The 22,656-nt window shown below is 41.2% G+C and overlaps 1 protein-coding gene across 1 annotated transcript in view; it reads right to left on the bottom strand.

The window, feature by feature from the left end:
- The window catches only part of GRAP2 (GRB2 related adaptor protein 2), a 61,495-nt gene extending 39,981 nt beyond the window's left edge, over window positions 1-21,514 (bottom strand). Inside the window, exon 1 of the mRNA XM_012741874.3 lies at window positions 21,255-21,514. The gene's annotated coding sequence lies outside the window, so the exon portion shown is untranslated. The remainder of the gene's footprint in view (window positions 1-21,254) is intronic.
- Window positions 21,515-22,656: the final 1,142 nt, after the last annotated feature.

Consider the following 22,656-nt stretch of genomic DNA (forward strand, 5'->3'; position numbering starts at 1 on the left):
GGTGAACCTGAGCCAAGGCCAGCTTCTGTATCGTAAGTTGAGGTGGTGAACTTGGAGGGCTCCAAGGCTTGTTCCAGCTTTTACAATCTATGTTGCCTGGATTCTCAGTCTGAGGTTTGTGGCCAGTCCGCACCTGGGCCTAATCCATGGACAGACTGTGGGCTCTAAGGGAAGGAACTAGACTAGCTCCAAGCAGCACATGGTGCCACAGTATCACTGCCCTACGGTGCAGAGACAGGTAGGCACTTGGAGGCACAATTTTATATGAATCCCTAAGAAGTATCCACAGGAATGTACTGTATGATGGAGACATCCCACGGCCCCCAGCCTGAGTCAGGGTCTTACGATCTCGAGTCTGAAAGAAACCCCAATTCATTCATAGCACTGATCCCCGTGAGATTTAGTTTCTCAAAAGCATTGCTTGGCTCACATCATTTCTGCTCAAAAACTCTCAGTACTTCCAATTTACTTATACAACCAAATCCGGAGTCATTAGAGTGGCATTCAAGGTCATCCCCCATCTGTCCCCAACCCTTCCTGTCGCAACCCCCACCTCAGGCAGGCAGGACATCTAGCAATGGCCACGAGTGTTCCCACCGCTCCGCCTTTCCTCATTCCAGCCCCCTCTTAAGGTCCAACTCAAATTCAAGTCCATCTCCTTTAGGATTTCTGTCGTGTTACCCTGTCCTCTTCTGAACCCTGTGTAGCACTTACTGACAGTGTTGTTAATTTCATTTCGTGGTTTGTGTTTTACTTCCCCAGCTAACGTGTAAGCCCCCGAGGACAGGAACTGAGCCTCAGTCCTCTTTGTAGTCCATGGACCTATCACAGTGTCCTGGTCCTCCTCGTGGTAAATACTTGCCAATGAATGGGCTTCCTGCATTGTCACTCTGTGAGACTAGTGCATGAAGTCCATGGAAAGGGTGATGATGATGATGATGGTGGTGGTGGTGGTGACTGTCATCATAGTGCTGCTGCCTAAAGTTCTTTTTCCCTCTTCTTGGAAAAGAAGGAATCTTGGAGAGAGAGGTTTGGTGCGACCATTTTGGAGTAATGAGAATGTGAAACATTTCTCCCACGATGCATAAACAGTATTTTATATGTGTTTCTTGGAAGCTTAAAGTTCATCCAGGAACGAGCTACTTCACAGATCAAAAGGAGCATATGTGCAATACCCCAGGAGGAATAATCACTCTGCTAAATTTAAAGGGAGAAAGATTCCGCACTCCAGCCCGAAAGTAGAAATGGTTTAACATCATATGGCTGGAGAGGAACATGAGTGACTTATTTAATTTCTGGCCCCAAACGTTCAGTTTTTATGGTACATGTGCCAGTGAGCAGCACATGGGATTTTTCACAAAAGAGGAACTGGCATTAAATCAATAAGGAAAATCACCATTTCCTTACTGATCCAATGGCATTTAAGGAAGCTGAACACTGCCAATATGTACAACTGTGCAGAATTTGTAACCGGGCAGTTAAAACCACCATCTAAGCTGGCAGCTGTGATTTTCCCAGAAGTAGAGCTGCAGGGAAAAAAATAGCTTTGAAACTTCAGTTCCATTTTTGCAAATTGGATCTTTTTGTGAAAAGCTGTTTTAAGTCCAGGTTTGTTTGTTGTTGGGTTTTTTGCCTTTTCTTTGCTTGTTAATAAAGGAAATCACTGTTTTTTCTTACCCACATGAAAAATTCATTCATTTACTCAATAAATATTTATTAAGCACCTATTAGGAGTCAACAGGGTTTTAGGGGCTGGGGATTTGGATGAGGACAAAAGAGATAAAGTCCCTGACCTCACAGAGCTTGTCTTCTAGTAGGGGGTAGGAGGAAATAATAAATAAGTACTGTAGATATACACTGTGCCAGGCGTGGATGACTGAAATAATGCCAACATCATATTGTATTTGAAAACTTCATTGCCAGAAAATGGAAAATTAATATTCTTACATGAATACTATCTTAGCTCATATATGTCACATATGTTATGGGATAGTTTAAAGAGAAGAGTTAGTAAGAAATACATATATACTTGGCAAATGAAGTTGGCCTTCCCTACTGACCCTCAGCTGGTCACGTGTCTCTGAGCTGCCTTTCTGGAGACAGATTTGTGCTATCTTGTATTCACTGCCTTAGGGTACTAAATGGCCCAGTCGCCCTCATGGTTGTTCACGCCAAAAAATCTGGAAATTCCTTCTGGACTCTTCCCTGTCATTTACTTCTCTTTGCCAAATCTGGTATCCCTATTGAGTGGGTCTCTAAACACAACCTTTTAAATATACCAGAAACTGATGTCCTTCTTCTTATCACCTCCACTTTCCCCGACTTTGTGCTGGCTTTATAATGTCTCTCCATGACCCGGCACCCTACTTCTCTTCCCGGACTCTGGGCTCAAACACCTCCACTCTTCCCTTTTCCTGGCTTGCAGAGTGATTTGTGTAAAACACAGACACATGGTGCCCTGCCTCTGTTGACCACCCTCCCCTGGCTCCCTGCTCCCGCAGGGTGGAGCTCAGCCTTCTCAGCCCTGCCCCACCTGGGCAGCTTCATGTCTCTGTTCTCTTCCTAATATAAGGTTAACTGGCAGACAACGTGCAAACTGTCACTAGGTGTTTCTTCTTGGAATACACAACTTTCTGTACTCCTTAATTCTTGCCATTTTAAAAATATGGCTCAAATGTCACTTTCTCCGTAAAGTCATCCCTGAGCTTATTTATTCCTCCCTCCCTTCTTCCCCGAAGGTATCCTGGCCTCACCTTCTCATTTCAAGTATGGCACTGTGGAAAAGCATCTGTAATAATTTGTCGACCTCAATATCTTCCCTCCCAAGCTGTAAGCTCCTCCAAGTAGGGAGTATCTTCTTTGTAATCTCAGTGCCTGGCTCATAGTAGGCACTCAATAAATGTTGAGTAAAGGAATGAATGGAGGAATGATCTATGGTAGTTTCTGGTGTGGCTTGTGCTGACTATGCATCTGAAAAGTACGTGGCTTTTGCAGCATGACAGAGTGAAACCAATTGACCAACATGGTAAAGGACTGGCTTTGCTCTTAAGAACAATGGGTTTTAAACATTTGAGCTAACGGGATGCACATAATAAGGAATTTCAATACCAGATTTTCCTGGACAATATTTCTGTGTGTATACTACATCTGGAGATGGTTCAGAAGTCCAAATAAATGATTAAAGCATGTAAAACAGAACCATTAAACAATCTGGACCATTCACTGCAGAAGAGAAACTTGAAGAGACTTAATAATGGTTTTTAAAGAAAGGAAAGATTGTACTCCGAGGATGGCTAAACATCCACTTTTTCCACAAACACAAAAGAATAAATGAGATTAAAGTGCTTCGAAGATTATAGTTAAAAATAAAATGGAACTCAGTGGGTGTTTTTAACTGGGATACGTGAACCCATTTCAAATTACTGTTACAAATAACTCACATGTGTTCAGGGCTTACTTGGAATCAGGCGCTGTTCTAAATACTACGTATTATCTCACCTGATCCTCACAACACACACACATTTCATTATTTCCATTTTACAGGTGAGGAAATGGAGGCTTAAGGTGGCTAAGTAACTTACCCAGCTCCCCAGCTCACACAGCTCGTAAATGTTCAGGCTGAAATTCAAAGCTGGGCTTCTGAGACTTGCTCTTACCCACTCCGCCTACTGCCTTGCTAGGGGCCGAAATAGATGTCAGACCTCCAGGGAGGACGCGGGCCTGAAGTTCAGCTCGAGAAAGCTTGATAAGTTCAAGTGGCTAGTTTAAATGTAAACAAGAAAATCTTTCAATGTGTGAATTGTCCTCCATTGCCAGGTCTACTAGCCCCGTTTATCACACCAGTGTGTGCATGTGGGTGTGTAGAGGTTAAAGTACTGTTTTCCTATTCTTTATTTCGGTGAGTTGGCCTACCAGGTCTTGTCTTTCTAATGAGACAGTAAATTGTTTTTTTTGTTTTTTTTTTTTATTCTGGCTGTCAGGGAATACACGGTTTCAGCATCCATATGTGTGTATGTATTTATAAGACCTGACATAAATCAAGTCTTATTTGGATATTACGATTTTACCTCGAGAATGATGGAACTTACTCTGGGGGCTGAAGAGTCAGCATCTTCTTCCCTGTTATTTTTTCCCCCGAGACAACTTTGTTTCTCCTGCCTCAGGGCGTACGCAGTGGGGTCACAGTCAGCACAGAACAGGGGCAGCTTGCCCCACAGTGCAACTTGAACCGTTCAGAAGAAAGCCAACATTTATCTGATCTGCAGAGGAGAGGGCCGTCAGGCTCTGAGCTGCTCCCGGGCTGCAGGCCGGGTCGGGAGAACCAGGCAGCCCAGCAGGAGCCCTGTGAGCAGGGTGGGAATGAGTCATCAGACTTTTCAGGTTGACTGAGATGACTTCTGTTGATTTTCTTCGAATTGAGACGTGTTATCAGTGTTCACACATTGGGCATAACGGGAAGAGGAGTGCACATTTTCTTGATAGTGTCTGGCCTTTGGCAGGGTTGCAATAAGATTGGGGGCACGATATGAGTGACTCTGCAGGAATACGTTGGGCAATGTGCATGTCCCAGTATGCTCCAGGGGTTCAGTGGCAGATAGGCGACCTCTCTGGCCTCAGTTTCATCTTTAAAATGGATATAACAATGGGGGCATAGGAGTAAATAGATGAATACCTGTCAAGTGCTTAGAACAGTATGGAGCCAGCATTAAACTTGTATTTACATGAATGCATATATTTTTATTTATACAACTTCCTATTTGTGAGAGGATCTACTCCAATGCTTGATCAAAATAGGTGCTTGGTAAATATCTATTAAGTGTTGAAGGGGCTAGAAGAATGGATTTAGTGGAATACATGTATGGCTACTGTGCTGGCGCTCGGCAACCTGCAATTCAGGGACAGACTGGCAAAACTGGGTGTTAGATTTAATTTCTATTGAGCAATATTTCAAAAAAGATGATTGTTCTGTGATCAAACATCTCTGCAGAATAAATAGATGGGAACGGAGATGATGATTTATTGGGTTGGAGAATGTCACACATGATGGACAGGTGGCAGGGACAATGACTCTAGAATCAAGAGCAGGGTCTTATATAATCAGAAGCTTTAAAACTACAAAATACATTTGCGAGTCTACAATAATAAGTATAAAGAACAGGAGTCAAATCTCTGACCTGTATTTACCTTCTATTGGTTATCTAATATGACAGCCTCAACTTGAAATGAACCATTTCATTCAAACAAAAAAATAGAAAGAAAATGGAAAGTATAATGTTTCAGGCACTGGAACAGTATGACCCAAGTACCTTAAAATTAGGTTGAATCATATAAGACTGCAACTTTTTGTATTAAAAATAAACGTTGGATATTGTCAATTTCATATGGTTCAATTGAATATATTTCATCTAATCGACACTAAATCAAAACACTTATAACACTTTGCCTTTTATTGCCTTATAAGTAGGGCCATAAAACCAAATTGGCCAGTTTTATTTGTAATCGCCTCCTTTGCCTCTCAGAGTTTGTGCACAGTAGGTGCTAAATAAATGTTTTGTTAATTGAGGGGTGTTTTCTGTTATCTTCTCTCAAAAGTTAGGTCTAAATTATGCCACACTAACGAATGCCGAGACTGCCCTTAAAATATAATTACCAAAGTGTTAAGCTCCATTTCAGTTTTCATGATTTAGATAAATCCTTTCCGTTTCTAGTTCGGGCAGCACTGGGAAGCTAATTAATACGTTATTAATATATTGTAGAGGCAAACAAGACTCTGCTTGCTCACACAGCTATGACAAGAATAAATTTAGGTCAGAAATATTTTTGCAATTAAGGGAAAATGTTATTATAATGAGAAATTATTTTTTATACGACACAACACAACTCTGCGCATTAAGACACGTTACAGACTTACAAATGAGGTGAATGCAGAGGCAGGCAAGCCTTTTCCCGACGGTCCTAATCATTTAGAGCCCGATAGGGGCATCCAAAGTGCCCTCCAATGAACTAGAAATGATAACCTTTTGGGATCCAGGGATGGAGAATGCCATTATTATTCATATAAGATTTCATAACAGTTAGGATTGGTGCCAAACTTAGGAGCAAGTACTGAAATAACTGAGCAGGAGACATGAAATGGTTTTCAATTCAGACAATAAAGAGCTCCTTCTACAGTGGAAGAGATGGGGCATGTTCAAGAGGAGCGTGAATAACCCATGAGTTACAGTACCTCTTGGGGGCCTCAGTTTTCCCAGATTTATTAACCACGTCCTGGAGAATGTTCATTCTCTAAAACATCTGTTGTTGCAAGGATAAATGGGATAATGCCTAAAAATGATATGCATTTCTTGAACGGTGGGGGGAAGCTAGAGCTGTAAAATGTATTACTTTGTTTTTTGTTGACCCAGAGCTGTGGCGGCAGCCACATTGCACAGGCAGAGTTCTAAGAAAACAGAGTTGCTTTCATTTCTCAAACAGAAGAACCACAATCTCCTTTATGTTTGGATCCTTGCACAAATCAAACATGTGGGCAAGAGAGGGCTCATGAAATCACCAATTTTAACTTTTCCCCAAATGCTATGAATTTTTCTTAGAGATTTTTTGAGCACAGAGCAGGCACAATTCTGCTCAATTTTTACCGTCTAATGAGACCCCAGCCCCAGGTGATGTGCTCCTGCAATAACATCTCAATGCTAATTACATTTTAGAATGGTCAGGGCAAGAACAGCTCCAAACATACTTGAGGCAATAACTAGTCATATATCCAGAAGGTCAACAGTTCCATCAAAGAGTAAAAAAAAAAAAAAAAAAATTAGCATATCTTAAGAAAGAGTTCAAGTGGTTTTGTACAAGAGCTCTCATTTAAGTCTACAAGTATACTTAAAATACTGACAGAGCTAGGTAATTCCAAATTTCCCTTTTTAACTCGCTAAAAGCTCCTGATTTCAGGGTGCAGTGTCTGCGAACAAGAAGCATCTGGCAGGTGAAGGGAGAAGGCGTGTTGTTAGGGAAATTGGCTGGAGTTTTAGGTTAGGGGTCCATGCCAGGGCTGCATGGCGCTGAGTTGTAGAGAGGGGGGCCTTGGGCCCCGGATGAAGGAACAGAGGTGATGCTAGAGAGCTTTGCACCGGGCCAGGGCTCTGGGCCAATCTTCTATTGCGGTAACAACACAGCTTTAATCCACGAGAACAACAAATCCCTCAAATGATTGTATATCAAGCTACTACCAACAGAATTACAATCTGCTATGATCCGTGCTGTTCCCATAATGCCATTTGATCTTTTCCTCAACTTCCCCCCTTTTTTATGATTTTTACTGAACACAAAAGAGAAGCATTTGGAAACTCTACCTATTACTTGCTCTTTTAAATGACTAAAGTTATCTTTTGTTTAGAAGTACACAGTATTTTTTAAAAAAATGTTCACTGAGCACCTGTTATGTACTTGGCAATAGTCATATGGCTAATAGTTTTAAAGATGATTCCTGAAAATATCATCTGCCAAAACCCCCAAATAAATCATTTCTGTTTTGCCAAAGGAAAAGTATTAAAAAAATAAAATGGCTCAAGTATTTTTTTTTAACGTGTTAAAAGTGATGCTTTTGTCCTTTAAGAGCCCCATGCTCTGCGCATGGAGTTCCTTTCAATAAGCGTGCAATGCACCCTGGCGTTGCATGAAACACAGTCTAAGAACTCATGATTGCATGGGGGATCAGATTCAGTCAATAAAATATTAATACAACTAAGCTAGGAAGTAAAGAATGACTTTTATAATTCAAACTATAGGAAAACTTTTAGGCAGAAAATCAAGTTACAGTGAAACTTACTCAACTCACTAACTTTTAAATACGACGGGGTCTTTTTCTATGTTCAGTTTAAAATATAAAACATTTCAAATCTACAGAAAAGTACAGAGAATAACAGCAAACTCATCACTGTTTACTTGAGGCCTGATTCCATCTCAGAGGGGGCCTATGGTTGCTCAGGGAAGGAGTCTTCCAGATCTGAGGCGAGGCTCTGGGGACAAAGTCTTTATGTAGGACACTTCTGGTCCGTAGAATTCGCTTGTTGATCCTCTGGCCACTCTAATTTGAGCTGTTCCTTCCATTCACTTCTGTTCTTGGAGGTGACAAAGCACTATGGGCTGGGAGGGTCCCGGCCCTGCAGTGGGTCTCGCAGGCCCCCGGGCAGATCAGTGCCCACATAGATAATTCTCACATAGGACTGCTGCGAGTGCTGCGGAGAAGGAGATTCATTCTGTCTGGGGAAGAGCTGGGAAGAGGGGCTGGGTTGAGGGCTGGCTGGGATTTTGGAAGGTGGCAGCGTGAGGGATAGGGGGACGGAAGCAGGAGGGGAGGCCTTTGGTCCAGAACTGTGAGCACACAGGCCTTGGAACAGAGTGTATGTTCTCAGTGCAATGGGTGTGCATTGGCTATGGAAGATGTTGAGAGGCCTCTAGCTTGCTTGGGGAGGCGTCAATGCCCCCAAATTTTCTAATTTTCTTTTCCAGCTATGCTACCGAGCTTTACTGAATTTTTACATATCATCCAGCTGCTTTTAAAACCCTAAAGTCAAATAATACAGTAATAATTTACTTTTGGAGAGCATGCAACTGTTTACAAATTGCTTTTTTCTACACATTTTTACATTTGATCCATGTAACAGCCCTGTGACACCCCAGGCTCATCTCCACAAGCTATTTCCTTTGAAAGTAAGTTCCAGTTATAGAAGCTACCAGCTAGAGAAATTGGAAAAATTTCCACTAGCAGCCTTATTGTGTTAGAAGCACAGGCTAGAATAAAATCAGCAATTTGGGAGAAAGGAAAGGAGAGGGCCCCAACGTAGACACAGACTGAGAGTCCTGGGAGGATGGCAAGATTGTGGCTTTGGAAACAGAGAGTGATGTAGAAGAAAGGGACGAGTGTGCAGCAGAAAGCAGAAGAGGAGCAAGGAGGGGGGTGGTGGTCCTCAGCACAGCGCTGGCACGAAGCACGCACAGTCACTGCCTGCCCAACCACAGCAGGCTTAGGTGTTTACCTTGAGCAGTGCCCTGTGAAACTCAAAAATATAAAATGGTGGCTTTCAGAACATGGGAATATAACAAAATGAATTTTTTTAAATATAACATTGGAGAGCAAAAGACTGGTTCAAAATCTAAGTAGGGAAGAATGAATGCTCATCTCATTTGACATAGCTCTGTTTTCTCTCATCCCACAGCACCCCAGCCATTGCAACTTTAATAAACTTTTTCAAAGCACACGCTAAAATGGTGCATTTTTGCAACTACTTTATAGAAGCAGAAACAACCAGGAACACCATTATTGTCGCAATCTAGTTGGAATAAATCTTACTGATGTTGGATGCATCAACATATCCATTTAGCCTCCTGTAAATCAGTTTACTTTTCTGCTTAGAGACATGATGTGAAATGAAATTAATCCAGTTGCAGCAAAGTGAGTGAATTCAGTTGAATAAATCCCTTTCCATGGAAAAAAACTTTGTTTTGTAGCTCATTTCAAACAAAATCCACAGGACAGTATAATGCCTTCTCTGGAACTGAACAAATACACTTATCCTAGTTTCCCTGACAGCTAAATTCACATTAGAGCTATTTCATACGATAGTGTACCCTATTGTCCTTAGGTGAGGATCATAGTGAAAGTATTTGCAGGATAACCAAAATGTTTTGGTGGAATTTAGCCTAAGGACTGCTGCTCTGATTAAACTGTAGATTCAGCAGATTGACAACTCTTTAGAGAGAGACTAATAAAACTAGCAGAACCATGCATAGTCTTTTATATTTTTCCTTCTTTATTTACCATGGTCAAAAGCACAGTTTGCACACTGTATACATTTAATAAATACATTTTGGTGAGGACTATTACAAGCAGGCTGGACTTGGAGCAGGTCCAGAGGATAACAAAGGGATTAAGAGAATGTAGAGACCGGGCACGTTGGCTCACGCCTGTAATCCTAGCACTCTGGGAGGCTGAGGCAGGTGGATCTCTCAAGGTCAGGAGTTGAAGACCAGCCTGAGGAAGAGTGAGACCCAGTCTCTACTAAAAATAGAAAGAAATTAGCTGGACAACTAAAAATATATAGAAAAAATTAGCTGGGCATGGTGGTGCATGCCTGTAGTCCCAGCTACTCAGGAGGGCGAGGCAGCAGGATTGCTTAAACCCAGGAGTTTGAGGTTGCTGTGAGCCAGGCTGACGCCACGGCACTCTAGCCCGGGCAACAGAGCGAGACTGTCTCAAAAAAAAGAGGATGGAGAGAGACTTTGAAGACAACAAGCTAATGGAATTGAGATTCTTTAGACTAGAAAAGGGAAGCCTGAGTTTAGCAGTTATGGAGGCTCACAAGTGGTGTTATTTATTGTCATTAAATATTATAAATCAGACTGTGTGCTGGGTAGGAGGAAAGAAAGTCGACTCACATCCCAGTAAGGGGTATTTAGGGTTAGGAATGGGGAAGGAGTTTTGACTTAGATGGATTATAGGGCATTGACAGGTCCTTAAGCAATCTTTCTCTGGAAATGTTAAAGTTGAAGAGTAGGTAATCTTCCTGAAGTGATTTAGGTGCCCTGCAGTGGGGAAATGACCCAGAGGCCCTCTCAAGTTCTATTCCGTTTTTTAGGGGCCAGCGTCAGAGCCTGGCTTGCTCCTTGCCCAGCTTTCTCCACAGCTGGAAGCATTTGACCTCTTCTTGCAAGTCAGCCATGCCGGAGGCTCAGCGCTGAGCCTTTTCTCGGTTGGGAGGGATTTAAGGAGCTCACTCGAGCTGAACACTCAGCTGACTCTGCATCAGGTCACCCCTGCTGCTGGCCTGGCTCTGAGGTGTCCCAGTTCCAGCAAGCAGGATTCTGCCTTGTTCCTAAATCCACATCTTACTGGATTTACCTGAAATCTGCCCTTGTACTCCCATGCTAATACTCAAAATCTTTTCTTTTTTTCCACGTCTAACATGATTTTGAGATAATGCCTAGCATCCACTCTAAGACTAAAGCCTTCCCTCTCTCTCTGTCCAGCTCACTCCTCCCCCAGCCCTCTTGCAGCTCATACTTGGCATGCAGTCGCCGAACCCCAGCTCTGTCATCGAAAGCTGACTGCCTTTGCGCACAGAGCACAGGTTACTGTCTGCACAGGATGTCTCCTGCGCCCAGCCCCCACCCCACCATCACTCAGGCTGCTGTCAGTCCGTCTGTCCTCTGCCTGGCCATATCATGGCATGCTACATAGCTCCATTTTCCTACAGCCTTCCACTATGTATGGTTGCACATCTGAGTCTTTCTCTACAAACCATTTACCTCTCCAACAGGGTTTTTCAACTCTGTCACAGTTGACATTTGGGGCCAGGTAAGTGTTTGTGGTGAGGGCTGTCCCATGCATTGCAGGATGCTTATCATCATCGCTGGCCTCTACCCACGGTAGTCCCTCCCCACCCCCCGTCAAAGTGTGGCAATAAAAAATGTCTCCTGGCATTGCCAAATGTCTTTGGTGGGGGTGGGCTGGAGTAGTGGGGAGAATCCCTGCTCTACGAGAACCCAGAGAGGCAAGAGGACTTTAAAGCCAGTTATATGTACGTTGAGACACAGCTGGATATATACAGAATACCTAAATTTGGTAAAATTTTAACTAATGATTCTAAACGCTTAATAAACACCAAATGAAGTTTGTAAGTTTTCTATCATGACACAAGGTAGATGAGGTGTAAAATCCCTCAACCCTAGATCAGTTCTTCTCAGATTTTATTGTGCGTAAAAATCACAGGGGGAGCACGTTTAAAGTTCAGATTCTGATTTAGGAGGTTTGAGGCAGGGCCTGAGGTCCTCATTTCTACCAGGCTCGCAGGTGGCGTCAATGCTACTGGTTCTGGGACACATTCTGCCACCAGTAACAAGGCCCTACATCAGAATCACTGGTAAGGCGTGGGGGAGGAGCTTTGGCATGCTAATAATTCAAGAGTAACATTAAATTTTGCATAAGAATGATAGACTAGTAGATTTGGATGCCCCCTGCACCTTCCTATATTGAACAAAACTGCTCACAGAGGTGTTTTGAAATGGGACATTTCTATTAGCTTGACATTGTGAATATTCTGCAAGTTACCTATGAGCTCTCCGCTTTGGCCAGGGATGAAAACCTGCGCACTGCTGAGCTAGTTTGGTAAGACTTTTAGAGGTTTCCAAAAGTCTAACAGAAACTGAAACTTCAAGGTCTTTGTAGTCCTGTGTTACTAACGGAAGAGGACGAGGCTGGGGGAGGGGAGGGGAGAGAGTGAAGAGGGTCTTGTGATGAAATGGATATACTTTATGGCAGTTACTCAAATTACAAATAATTCTGTGCAAAAATTATACTGACACCACACATTGTTACTACAACCAAAAATCAGATAACCCAGTTATGTCTTTAAAACTGTTCCAAAAATGAATGCCATTAACTGTAACGTGCAGTGATAAGGATAATCAAATATGAAAGCTTCTGAAAGCCTGAAATAAATGTTTTTCTCCTCTCATCTAATACTGCCTCCGAGTCACATTTACTGAGGGTTTTGCAGACATCCAACTCATTGTTGCATATCCTTGCAAAGGAATGGCCATTCACATTTGTTCCTATTTTACAGTTAGGAAGACTGAGGCCTACTAGTTTGTCTAAAGATGCAGATTTGTCCAGGGTTGCAGATGATTTATGGATAGGAAGGAGAGAATAAAGTTCTGGGGCTTTTGAAGCCAGGGATCCAGCATGAGATTAGTTATACCAGCAGAGAAGTACTTACTTGCTGGGAAGCAAAGCTAACATGCTAGCTCTGAAATATTTTGACAGGTTGCTATCAATATGATCAAGTGTAATAGGGATATATATTTCTATGTTTTAACTTCTGAGCCTAGGGATTTAAAAAATATTAACAGTGTAAATACAGAATAAGGAAGGTCTGGCTTAATAGTAATGCATGGGAACTCATGGGTTTTAGTTGACCACAATTTCAGTATGAGTCAGCAGTATGACATGAATATCAAAAAGGCTCATGTAATTGTGGGCCATATGATAGAAGTACATGGTATAGACAAACGGAAGCAACTGCCCCGTGGCGTTCTGCATCATTAGAACACTCCTGGAGAGCACTGTTCCATTCTGGGCACCATGATTTAGGAGAGGTCTTAAATTGGTGTCTATTCAGAGACGAGTGCTTAAAACGACAGCAGCGTGCAAAACTACATCATAGGAGGAGTGGTTAAAAGAACCAAGGATATTTAGGCCTAAAAAGAAAACTCTGAGGGACACGATTGGAAGTGGGGGAAGAGCAGGCTATCTGGGAAAAGAGCTTGAGGTAGTTTCCAGTGGTAGAAGTTTAATTTCTGAATTCCTCAAGGAAAAAGTTTCCCAGTGGCCTTTTCTCTTTGTTGTTTGCAAAATAAACAGATCTTCAGCAAAGAAGACCTGGTTCCTCCTATGATTTCCTTGAAGTGAGGAACTCTGTGGATGCATTTATGCCCCCTTGCGAAGCCACCTCCCTCGGCCTACAGGTGGGCCTCCTGTAAGAGGCCCTCTCCCAAAAGCCTCACCTCAGCTGTTTACCCTGTTATCTCCTTATCACGAGTTTTGCCTTGTGGTTGCATTTTTTTGTTTGTTTGTCCTAGTTTCCCTAATACACTGTTAGTTCCTTAGGGAACAGGACCCTATTATGTCTTTCTGTTTTTATTACTCTAAACGTTCTCAGTACATCTGGGTACCCTTGAGCCAGGGGCTGAGGGAATTTCTGCAGACGGTAGCCAAAAGATGAATTAAAGTAACAAGACAGGTAATTTTTCTAGCATCTATATGACAAAGCATTACAGCATGCTCTCTTGATGATAATAACACCTAATTGACCCTTCACTTTATGAAATAATATGAGCTGACAAAGTTGATTTACTAATCTTACTTCCTTACATCTTGCATTTAAAAATGGAAGCTGTGTGTCTATGCTGGAGAAAAACAAAGTCTACTATCTGAAATCTCTATTTTTCTTGTTCCAGGTATGGGAATTTCCTGTCAGCTAGAAGATTCTATGACTTCACACTTTCTTCTTCTTTGTTTCTTTGGATATCTACAGGGTACCAAGTGTCAAGTCACAACATCTTACAGTACCTGGTTTCTAAAATGTATCAATAGTCTATTTAAAGATACTGATCTGAAAAATCAAAAGTCCCCAAGATGAGTTTGTTAAATAAGAAAGCATCATGTTATACATTGCACAAATGAGATATTATATATTTATATTATATCAAAGATATAAAAATGCTTTGGGGATAGCAACACGTGAATCTTCTTAAGTCTCTTGTACAGTGGGTTAAGGGGTGGTGTCATTTCACTCAAGGCCAGAGGAGTGGATGGGGCATGCTGAGTCACCTGTGAGGCTGAGCACAGAACACAGGAGCTCTCGCACTCTTACTACTGGGCAGTATCACCTCCCACAGTCCAAGGACATGACATGGTTATGCTTCTCTGTAAGAAGTTGATATAATTATTCTACTCGTCAGCCTGAAATATATTGTGGAAATTTAAAGAGCAAAAAGACAGAAACAGAGGCCCAGTTTCCCATCATCAGCTGTTAATCACAAAGAGAGTTGGTCACCTCCCTGGCTATTGAGGTAGTCAGCCTGTCCATGCTAATAGCACTTAGCTTGGATTAGTCCAAAGGCCAAGGGAGGGTGGCTATGAGCTTTCTTAGTCTCAGAGCTTCTGCGTCCAGTGCTGCAGGCCCTCTCATGAGTCTCTAACTTTCAAGTACATTTCTGGGACATCAAAGGATATAACTGTTAATAATGAAAAATCAGCTGGAAGGTTTTGTGTCCTTTAAGAGGAATAACCTCTTTAGAAGGATAGGGTCTATCAGCCTAAAATAAGTCCATCAGCGTTATTTATTTCCATGGCACACTCTGAACCACCCAAAGGGGGGGAATAAAATATCATGGTATGTCTGCCTGATACAGAGCACAGGGTCAGAGTGTAAGAGATAGTCAGCGGTGAGATAGTCAGCCCTGCGGAGTGACAAACAAGCAGTGCACAAAAGTACGATTGATGCTTACAGTTTCTAACAGGATTTGGACATTGCAAAGGAATCTATCAAGAATTGGATGCCAGCTCTTACAACCTATGGGGAAGGGGGAAGGGTCTTGCCATCTATGGTGGAAGGTTATTTCCCTCTGTTCTTGGACCCAGGGTGATTAGGTAGTTTCCAAAAAAAAAACCCCAAAGGGCTTTAGAGAACATGTGCTCTAACCTTTCACTTGATAGAGGAGGAAACTGAGGCTAAGTGACTTACTCAAGATCATGTAGGCAGGTTCTGGTAGAGTCAGAATTCAGCTTTCCAGAAGCTCCATCGGAGGTTCCTACATCTCCAGAATACTATACCTGGACCAGAAGGAGCTTGGGCTACAACCTAATAGCCTTGGTGCCAAGTCCTGGCAGACATCAGCAAAATTACCTTGAGCAAGTCACCTAAATGCTTCGAGCTTCACTTTTCCTACTCTGCAAAAAGATAAGTAAAATATGTGGCCTATCTACCTCAAAGATCATAGCCAGATCAAACAAGATAATGAAAACTCTTTTTAAAGCTCTACCAGGATCGGTGTGCAATAAATCTAGATAAAGGAAATTTTTCCTTTTGAGGGTATGTGATGGACACCAGGGGATCCAGGGACCACAGGAGATTCTGGGCAAAGTTGTGTGAGCATGAGTGCTAGGCATGGTTGCTTTCTTCCCTCACTGGGGAGAATTCTATCAGCATCCTAAATGTATCTGTGACACCCGCCTTCCCCCCACTCACCCCACAGTAAGAACCTGTGTGCTATGGATATCATCAAATCCACCCGCCTTCCCCCCACTCACCCCAGTAAGAATCTGTGCGCTATGGATATCATCAAATTTATCATCAACTTAAAGAGCTGATATAAGGCATTGAAATCTGACAGTTTTCTTAGATTTAATTTGTTGTTGAGATCCTCTTGCTAGTCTAACTGATTCACTAATCCATATCATTAGAACAAGTCTATTTGGAGGAGGAAAGACTTTTCAGCGATCTGACTTCACATTTTGTTCCACAAAGGGCTATAAATCTATGACCTATACAGTGACGAATAGAAATTTCAAATTACAAATCAACCAGGATCCCCCCCAACTTTGTACTTCCCTTATAATATTTCCTAGTTATTTAGAAAGATTTTTCTTTAAAATTGCATTTAACAGGAGAACTATCTACTTATTATTTACTGAGTTCTCAGCAGTTTGTTTCATATATTTTCCCATAAAGCACCAGACAAAAGACACAAATCATAAGCCATTTGTAGGCGGACACATTTGGCCCGTGGTTCTAGAAAGCTGGGGGTGTGGAGAAAAACAAATGAAGTATTATTCATGATCAATTGATCATGCTTTTTATTAAAAAACATAAAATGGCAGAACTGATTTAGCAATGACTATGTTAGAAATGCAAAAAAATTTATTAATGCTGAATTTTTTTTTCTCATTTATTTTTAGTTCTCTTTAGGAAATTACTCTTGAGAGCTTTCTGTAATGGCAATTTAAGGAGTGGAAAAGGCTTGGCACAGTAGTGGAATCCTTTTGTAATGCTAATGAAGGGACATGCACCAATACCTAGTTTGCAGGGCTTTTTCGGAATGCAGTTATATGTTTCTGAAGCCATAGACTGATGTATGGAATATCTGAGTATAGGCGACAACCGGCCAGGGAAGTTACCTGCTAACAGGAGTCATCCTTTGTCCCATAAGGAAATCCACCACGGTCTTTTATAAATCTGACAATGGCTTATCCTCTTGTGTTTTAGTGGTAAAATCTTATATAGTACAAGAATGTGAAGAAAGAGAGGGATATTTTCCTTCCTAACTATATCAAAATATCATCCTCTGTCCTGAGCCTCTGAGGTCTCATAACTCCTCTCTTGTATTGTTCTTTTCAGGTTTTTTTCTTTCTATTCCTGCACAGTTCTCCTACTCTTTTTTTCAGTTCCAAGAAATTTGTGTTTAAAGTTTCTTGTACAGAGCCTTAAGCTTTGTACATACAGTAACCGTATGTATCTATGCTTAGTACGACACCACTCTAACTCAGATGTGTTTGGGTAGCAATGCTCCCAGATTTTCAGTGACTTCAGATCTGAGTGTGTGTGTGTGTGTGTGGGTTCCCATTGCTGATTTCCATTCAGTTCCATTTCATTTGTGTCACTCCTCGGCACGTGTGCCACTCTTCAGAGAGAATGCTCTGGAATCAGACTGCCTGGGTTCAAATCCTGGCTTTACTGCATTCTAGTTAAGTGACCTTATCCAAGGTCCTTCCTCTCTGTACCTCAGCCTCCTCATTTGTGAAAAGGATAAGATTAGCACTTTCTTCACTGTGCCTGCCGCCAGGAGAAATAAATAAGTTAACACTTGCAAAATATTTGAACAATGCTTGGCAGTAATAAGAACAGACGCTGTTTTAGGAATTTTACAGGTGTAAGTTATTTAATCTTCAAAACAATCCTATGAGATAGGTACCATTATTAATCTCATTTTATAGCTTAAGAAACTGAAACACAGAAAGACTGAATAACTTGTCTCAGTTCACTCTGTTAGTAAGCGAAGGACTGGGCTCAAACTCAGGCCGTCTGGCTCCACGGCAAGCATTCAGTACATATTACCTATTATTATTATTACCTGAACTTATGCACTCAATAAATATTTACAGCTGCTGTTGCTGCTGCAGATCATGATGAATTTGTATGTCTAATCCATCTTCAAAGTGTATTAAAAATATGCATGACCTCCCTAATGGAGTCATCGATTTAGGCAAGGATTATCACATAAAATCATTGAGAGAAAGTTTGTTGGAAAATAGGATATTACCACAGTGCCAACGTGTCAACCCCTCAGACTATGTGCTCCTCAGAGCAAGATCATTACCGTCAGCCAAGATCAAGCTCGGCATACAAATAGAGGGACAACCTGGCGACGTGTGCCTCCTGATAAGATGCAATATGGAACACCCAGCAGCATGCTGCAAAAAATCTTCAGTCAAAATCTAATCATGACTGTGGTTCGAAGTTGGAGTTTATAGGAAATGCAGGGGGTAGAGGAACCAATTAACCATGAGGCACCAACAGATTCAGAACATGGGACATTCTACAACATAACTGGCCTCATCATCAAAAATATCCAATGTTGGCCGGGTGTGGTGGCTCATGTCTGTAATCCCAGCACTTTGAGTGGCTAAGGTAGGAGGATTGCTTGATGCCAGGAGTTTGTGACCGGCCTGGGAAATATGTGAGACCCTGTCTCTACAAAAAAATTCAAAATTAGTGGGGCATAGTGGTATCCACCTGTAGTCCCAGCTACTCAGGAGGCTGAGGCAAGAGTATTGCTGGAGTCCAGGAGTTCAAAGCTGCAGTGAGCTATGACCACACCACTGCACTCCAGCCTGGGTGACACCCTGAGACCCCATCTCTAAAAAAAAGAAAAGTTCAGTGTTGAATAAAGAGACATAAAAACCAAATGAAAAATATATTTAAAAATTTTTTTAAATTAGATTCTGTTTTTTTAAAAAAATGGCATAGATGACATTTGGGGTCCAAATGAAAGTTAAACATGGACTAGATATTAGATGATATTAAAGAATTACTGTTCATCTTCTTAGGTATAATGATGGTATTGTGATTATATAGGAGAATCTCCTTATTTTTAGATGTGTCTTGAGTTATTTAGGAGTAAAATATTATTTTATCTGCAACTTACAAGTAATTCAGAAAGAAATATATATAGAGGGAGCAAATATGGCAAATAGTTGCCTAGGTGGTGAGGACTAGTATTTCAACTTTATGTTTGGATATTTTCTTCATAAATGTCTTGCAATACATCTTCTTTAGAGAACATGTAAGACTTTTTATCATCACGTACTTTGTAATAGCTTCTTTTAATTCTCTAAAACTTTTGTCTGTAAATGCATATTTAAAAAGAAAACTATCTTTAAAAATTATTTCCTGAATTCCTATTAGCTCATGCTTACTGAAACCTAATATTAACATTGTTGAGGGGAACTCAGTGCCTAGCGCAGGGCCTGGCACATAGTGATTGCTCAATGAATGTTTGTAAAATGTTTATTTGTTAAACAAGGCTATGGTTTTTTGAGGATTGTCAAGTGGCAAAAAAAAAAAAAAAAAAAAAAAAGCAGCGACACATGAGGCTGTATTATTGTTTTACGAAGTTAAATACGCTGGGCAAATACTTCGGATAGACAAAATGTGGGCCAGTCGACTCTATCCTTGATTCAAACAACTAAGCTCATGAAGATTCTTGAACGAGTTTTGAGTTTGTTTTATGGGGATGCAAAAATGAAGACTCTGTCCCTAGGATTAATCCAGCAGCAACTGTTATTTATTTGAGAAATCCTGATGGAATCACACATGACACATTTATGAACAATTGCAGACTTTTCTCGATCCAGGAAAACAGGCAATGCTACTCAAGTTTAGGCATGAATGCTACAAGTCACCAACAACAGCAGGCTGTTGTTCTCATGGGAGTCAATGAATATGTGGGAGCTAGGATCACTTTCAGTTCTTCCAGAAGGCAAGGGTTCTAAAAGAGCTGGCTTCAGGCAGTGAGATACATTTTGTATAAGAGGTGGGAAGATAATGATCAAGATTCAAAGCAATAATTAATAATGATATCATTTTGTATTTTCATAGTGCCTTTTTCCTAGGGCACTTCATATCTATGTTAACTCATCTATTCTCACAATATCCCCGTGAGGTAGACATAGAACAATTGAAATAAAAAAAGAAAAGGGGTTTTCATCAGGGCCTAAGATGTGGAAGATATCTGAAAGGGTATTAGCAACAGAGATATTTCATCATATTGAACAGATCAATCATTTCCTTCCTCTCTGCTTCAGTAAAGTCATTTTAAAAAAGATAAAGTCTATTACAATTTAGAGAGAATAAGATTTCATTTTGCTACATGGGAGACACTCAAAGCTCAATCTAAAAAGGTAGTTTTATTTTATAACATAGGGCCACCTCTCTTTTACAAAAAATCCCAAAAATGTTCTCAAAAAGGGTACAAATCAGAATTTTAAAAAACTTGAAATTTAAATGCACTTAGGTGGTTCTCTACTTACATAATCTTCTTTATTTAATAGTTGATGCTTTTGTAAAGAGGGTCACTATAAAATTATCTTTTAAATATGAAGTTTTATATACAATACTGTATTGCTAGAGTAACTTATACTCAATGTTCTTTCTGAAACCCAAAATAAGACAAAAACAAAGGGATTCGCTAAAGAACGAAACAGTTTATGATAAATGTAGTTGCATAGAACAAAGGATTCTTCAACATAAAGTTTCCTACCCTCAGATAACATAACATGAGCACCTGATATTTTTCAGGATTTTCAGATCCTAAACATTTTCCCTCCTCTTAATTCCCCTAGGGACGTATATTTTCAATAATGTGCAAATTAAGTTACAAGTACTTTATTAACAAGGCCTAATTCGAGGTATGTAAACATGATAATTTTTATGTTAGTGAAATCTGTGGTGGGTGGACTCAATCCCTTTGTTCAGGGACAGCTGGGACAAAGATCACAAAGGAGCTATCTTCAGATTGGACGTCTAAACTAGAGACAGCCACATGGATGGATATAGCCTAACTATTAATAAAGATACAAAGATAGACAATACCCTCTCAAAATATATTTCAACATAAAGGTTTTTTTTTTCTTGTAAAGGAACCCAAACTGGTGTTCTTTGTAAAGGTAACAAGAATACTAACAGAACTGGAAATTTGAGCAAAGGGAGGAAAACTGTCCTCAGAGTGCTGGTGTTCATTCATTGCTGCTCAGCCCTCCTCTGCTGCAACCGCCCATCCGCCCAATTTGGATTCAACGCTGGCTACGGTACGGTGAAATGGCATTTTACCTCTGTGACCCTAAGGTCTAACGTCTTTCCCTGAGATGGCTCTGAAGCCAATTAGTGGAGTTTTTGGTGTTATGGACTAAGGAACAAATCTTCTCTCAGTTTATTTGATAGAAGTCGAATCCCATCACCACAAACATCATCATGGCAAAAGATTTAGAGACCTTAGCTGATGGGACTGAAATATTAAAAGCAATATTTAGAAAATCCATAAGATTCATTTGAATTAGATTTGACTCATAGAGAACATTCTGAAAATTATAAAACTGTTCAAGGTTTCTAGAGTATGTGCGCCGATGTTGTATAATGACATACCTTTTGGAAGAGAAGAGGTTGAGTTTATGTCTTGGCTTTGACACCGAGTTCTTAGAATCCTCTCTTGCAAGAAGGAAGATGAATTCAAACATCAGAATTACTGCATTTCAGAATACAGTTCCACCTGTGCTGCCTTCCAAGTACCACACTGAATGGAGGTGCGAGCTTATAGATCCATTAACAGTGCCTCCTCCTCCTACCTCTCACGCCTTCCTCCAGACTAGCCCTCGTCAGCCCAGCAGTCTGTAGGCAAACCACACAGGAACTAGCACATACAGGGCTTCAGAGAGTTGGGCGTGAGCCTCAGATTATGCGGTTTTGTTTTCTTGCTGCCAGTGTTGAACTAAAATGCAGGAGGTTCACGGGAACACTTTTGCTTCTTTGTGCTTGGTTTCAGTTTTAACAATATCCCCCCTGAACACTTATGTTCACATAAGAAAATTTCTAATCCTAGATATGGTCCAGAAGCAAGCTGATCTTAAGGAAAACCCTCATTTTTCTTTTAGTATATTCATGCATCCAGAGAAACATTAGGGCTTTGGGGGGGGGCTTATTTTAGACCACCCTCGATCACTCACAATGTTAAAATCCCAGGGAAAATGTTTTCTTAGTGCACTCAGCCTATAGTATTACTCTTAGCCCATAATATGACTCTTGACAAAAAACAGAAGAAAAGCTCTGAGCTGTGATGAGTTCTAATCCCAGGTTTGCCACAGTCCAGCATGAGCCGGGACCAGTTCCTTAGATTTCTGAGACTTTACTTTCTTTTGAGAAAATTGGACTAAAGGCTTTCTGGAATTTAAAATTTTTTCACTAATCTTGAGTTTTATCATCTTCAACTTCCTTAGTTCTTACCTTCAGATTTATAACTCACCCTTCCCCCCCAAAACCAACTGCAATTTATGAAGGCCTCTTCCTTTCTCTTTGCTCATGCTAGAGAGTGGATTGCCAACGTTGCATCTTTTGCAGAAAATTAGAGACATTGCTACTTGCTAAGCAGCTCCATTCAGAGTTTGAAGAGGGAAATGTTGGCGCATAGGGATGTTCCTAGCATTAAGCCTTGGAATGCCAAGGAGGGTGTCATTTAAGACTCAATTTGAGGCTGGGTGTGGTGGCTCAAGCCTGTAATCCTAGCACTCTGGGAGGCCGAGGCGGACAGATTGCTCGAGGTCAGGAGTTCAAAACCAGCCTGAGCAAGAGCGAGACCCTGTCTCTACTAAAAATAGAAAGAAATTAATTGGCCAACTAATATATATAGAAAAAATTAGCCGGGCATGGTGGCGCATGCCTGTAGTCCCAGCTACTCGGGAGGCTGAGGCAGCAGGATTGCTTGAGCCCAGAAGTTTGAGGTTGCTGTGAGCTAGGCTGACGCCATGGCACTCACTCTTGCCTGGGCAACAAA

This window comes from Microcebus murinus, chromosome 10 (genome assembly GCF_040939455.1).
Source record: "Microcebus murinus isolate Inina chromosome 10, M.murinus_Inina_mat1.0, whole genome shotgun sequence".
In the NCBI taxonomy this organism is placed as follows: Eukaryota; Metazoa; Chordata; class Mammalia; order Primates; family Cheirogaleidae; genus Microcebus; species Microcebus murinus.